Below are 4,661 nucleotides of genomic sequence, written 5' to 3'. Positions count from 1 at the left end.
TGCTCCTCTCGAAATGTTGACATCTGTAACCTTTTCTCTCCAAAGAGACTTAAGCATCCTCACTCTAGCCCTTAGCCTGCCCTCACCTCGGCCACAGAAGAATCCAGCATCTTTGCATTGGAACCAAGGACCACAGGCCTGGCAGTGTGGTGGGCACTGGCCAGTCATGGAGGGAGGAGAGGGCCCTTTCGTACATTATCTACTACTGGCCTCTTCTGCCTCAGAAGAGTCCACTGCTAGAGAGCACACAAAGATTTTTTGTCTTTATATGAGCATATTTTGAAATATCTGAATAAGGGTTTCTTAGCTGTGGTTTACTAATCCCTGGGAGTTCATGAACCTCCCCTAAAACTATACTCAAAATCTTGTGTGTATGAGCACAGTGTATTTTTCTAGAGAGTTCTTAGCTCCATAAGGTTCAAAAGGAGGTCTATGACAGTCACAAAAAACCACAATAAAAAAGCACCTAACAGTTGCTGAGCACTTCCTGTGCTCAACTTACATGATCTTACGTAATCCTCGCTACGATGCTTCAGGCTGGGGACTTTTATTTTCCTTCTGGGACAGTCAAGGCAAGTGAAGCTCCGAGTGACTTTCCAGAGGGCATCTAGCCAGTCAGTAGTAGAGCTGGGGTCTACGCAGGGGCTGCTGACTGCTCAGGCCTGGGGGCTGCACTCTCATCACCTGCTGGGTTTGGTGCAGAAGACCTGGGATAGGTGGAGGCCTCTGCAGGGCCGATATTCAGACAGGATCTAAATTTGTGTGTGCGGGTGACAAGGGGATGCTGATATTCACTATCCTCCAACTCTCCTTGCATGGCTTTCGAGGAAAAATATGAAGCACAGATTTCAGTGTATTCTTTTTTCTGCCAAAAATATGATTTGGCTGACATTAACCATATATTTTTTAAGATAATTCTTTTTCCAAAAAAAGTAAAATAGATGCTTCCAAAGACTGTGTTTTTTAAAACAGAAAACCTTCTCCTAAGATTGTTGAAAAGTTGTTTCTTTAACAACAACAAAATGATAAAATGCTTCCTTCTCTCTCGCCCTCCCCTGACTTTGGTCCCTCCACTCTTCCTCCCTGTTAGAGGGTGGGCTCCGTTCTTCTCCAGTGAGCTAGTTGAAATGGGAGCTGGTGAATTCGCTGATTCAATTACACCTGGGAAGACTTAGGGCGTTGTGGGGGATGGTGACGTGAGCAGGCCACCTCGTACCTCTCCAAGGAAGCGCAGCTGGACGGTCTTCAGCCTGGGGGTCTTTGGGATCCCCTTCAGAGGGGTGTGAGCTGTGGGATTCCGACTTAGTGCAGAGTATCACTTCCCCATTTCCTACAGTCACCTCCTCACCTGTGGGGCATACAGCACCTGCTCATGCAACACCTTACCTGGCCCTTACAAAGCACATCCTCCCCGTGCCACCCCAGCCTGGCCCTGCCCCAGAATAAAACCCAGACTGAGGGAAGCAGGAAGGGTCACCCCAACAAGAAGCCAGAGAGGCCTAAAGGTCCACGTGGACCAGGGCAGTGAAGCAGCCATGCCCAGAGCCCTTGATGGGAGAAAAGTGAAGACCTGGACGCCACAGCCAGCCTGCCTGCATTGTGTCCCTGACACCACTTACTGTGTGTCCTTGGACACTTTACTTAACCTTTCTGTGCTTTATTTTCTTCATCTGAAAAATAGGAATAATAAAGTTACCCATTTCATAAAGTTGTTACAAGAATTCAATGGATATTAAGTGAGATATTCCTCAGAACTTGGCACATCATAAGAACTAATAAGTTTTAGCTGCTGTCACCATCATCATGATTTTTATGGTTGAATTGTGTCCCCTCAAAGGTGTTGAAGTCCTAATGCCCCTCCCACCCCCGCCGACACACAAACACCAGTACCTGTGAATATGGCCTTATTTAGAAATCGGGTCTTTGCAGACGATCAAGTTAGGAAGAGGTCATTTGTACAGGCTCTAATTTAATATGACTGTGTCCATATAAGAAGGGGAAATTTAGACACAGCAACAGACACATGTAGAGGGAGGACAATGGGAAGACACAGGGAAGCCAGGAGAAGGGCATGGAGCAGATCCTCCCTCACAGCTCTTAGAAGGAACCAACCCTGCCAACACCTTGATCTCTAGATTCTAGCCTCCAGACCATGAGACGATGCATTTCTGCCGTTTAAGCCACCCAGTATGTGGTACCAGGAAACTAACGCACTCATCATGGTCAACAACAATGGCCACCTCTGGGGTGTGCCTCCTCATGCTCTCTGGAGGAGCAAAGGCTCCTCAAGAGGGAGAGAAGCCTTGGTATTGATGGCAAAGGACTGCATCACAAAGTGATGGGATGATCCAGTCCTATTCGGCAGGAAAGTGGTGGTTGGGCTGAGCCTCTCACAGGCACCCGGTGTTAGACTGAGCCGTTCTGAGTGCCTCGCTGATTACAGGTTCAGTGGACACAGCCCAGCTGTCCTGCAGGCTGTCCTTTCCAGACTGTGCACCCGTCCTTCCACCCAGGACATTCAACCTGCTGCCTTCTGCCTTTTTCTTTACCTCCACTCCATGCCCTCCCCAAAGAAATTTGTTGCATTTCATTTCTCATCTTCTAGTAACCTGGGACTGGCTTCCCTAACTGTCTGCGGTGTGCTTCCCCTCCTGTTGTTAGGTAATCGTGCTGTCCACGCGACTCCTGAAGCCGCTTAACATTCCTGAGCTATTATTTGCAACTGACCGGCTACATCCAGACATTGGCTTCTGAGCTTCTGCTAAGAAGATAAGACCTGCCGAAGCTGGAAATATCCAATACTATAATCTGTCACCATTCCAGATTTGCCTCCAAAAGCAGTGTCCCTGTTACTAATTGTGGATATAACTACATTCTGCCCGAGGGGCCTTGATAACCACACAACGAGGTATTTTGCATGGATTGCTCGTATTCTTTTTAAAAAAAAATTGTTTTTCATTTTTCTAAAGGTGTCAAGCTGTCTTTCAGCTGGCCTAATCAAGGATTTTCCCATTTATCCTCATCCCTCTATTTGTGATCTTTCTGATTCCACCTGCAAGTTCATTAGTTCTAAATAAAAGCCTGTTGACAAGTGTTGGTAGATTACATGTACTTTGATTTGGAGTTGCTCAAGAAGTTAGACATGCTTCAGAATTCTGAGTTGTGGAGAAAGTTTGATTTCCTTCAAATTGTATAACTGAGGAAGGAACATTGCAAACAGAGTCTGAGGCTATGTTTCTCTCTTGATCTGAAATGTTTCTGAAAAGGCGAGGAAGGGAGGGGGCGGCCAGGGCAGCGCTGGTAGTCTGCATGTGCTGCAAATCATCCTACGGTAACAAAGAGCTGCATTGTTCCAGCTTGCTCACTGGGCAGAGCTGCCAGGCCACTGGGAATGGCAGTGGGAGAGAGTTTGATTGGGGGGCTGTCTTTGCCTATAAAAGGTTTCTTGCCCTCCATAGAAGGCCCCAATAGAGGATATCTGGTCCCAGGGAGACCAGATTGTAACCACAACCCCTGAGACCTTTGTGATTTCGGAGTTTCTATTGAAATATAAAGCTTTCTTTTCTGTAAGCTTAAATTTTCCTTCTCACCATAGCAGAAAAACCTAGACCCACCTAGGGAAATTATATAAGAACTCTGGAAAAAAAAGATGAACTGTTGGAACACACACATGTATAGGTGAATGGTTGATAGAAATTTCTGGCATCTCTGAAAGATGTTTGTAATAAAAAGATAAAGCTAAAAAACAGTTTCTATTGGATTAAACAGGTGGAGGACTAAAATGTAAACCAAAACACTCACATATCTTTGATTTTAGTTTTCTACAAAACACTGTCATTTCATGGGGGAAAAAGGTGAAGTTGGAAATCATTCTGAGATATTTATCAAAGCAGAGTTTTTATAGACACATACGTTCTTTTTCTTGCTCTAGTAGGTTTTTCATGTAATATCAGTTCTTTCATTGCCGCTAAAATATAGGAGCCCTCAGATGCTTTTTTCATTCTGCTAGTCTTAAAGTCTTAAATTTGAATAAGGAAGAAAATGGCAATAGTCCAAAAGAAATTATAATTAAAGCAGAGATCACTATTTTCTAAAATAAAAAAAATTGAAAGTAACCTGTGTGACTCAAATCTGTATTCATTCATTCTTTCATTTATTCCCAAACATTGAGTGAACACCTGGCACATTCCAGGCACTCTGCTATGTTCTGGGCCACTGTGATCAATGAGCCAAACATGTCCTTGACTCTGTGGCACTCACAGAATGAGCAGCTGGTGCTTCCCCTGAGGCTTAGGCCCTGTGCAAGTATCTACTGAAGGTTTAGTTGTAAACCGTGTGCCTACGTGCAAAGGAAATTTTCCGGAAATATGAAAACCGAACTGCTAACAAGTGGTCACCTCTTAAGGAGTATCAAACGGGAGGGCTGAGAAAAGGGAGGGGAGTCCCACTCTCGATACACTTCTCTGTTTCATTTTTTATTTTTACAGTAAACATGTACATTTGTGTATTACTTTTGTGACTTTAGTTGTATTTTTACAAGTTAATTTTTTATTTTAAAAAAGAATATTCAGGGGCCGGCCCGGTGGCGCACTGCGCTAGTGCGCCGCTTGGGAGCACGGCGGCGCTCCCGCCGAGGGTTCGGATCCCACATACAGACCGGT

The sequence above is a fragment of the Galeopterus variegatus genome, unplaced genomic scaffold, assembly GCF_000696425.1.
Source record: "Galeopterus variegatus unplaced genomic scaffold, G_variegatus-3.0.2 Scaffold969, whole genome shotgun sequence".
Taxonomy (NCBI): domain Eukaryota; kingdom Metazoa; phylum Chordata; class Mammalia; order Dermoptera; family Cynocephalidae; genus Galeopterus; species Galeopterus variegatus.
This window is presented reverse-complemented; position numbering follows the sequence as displayed.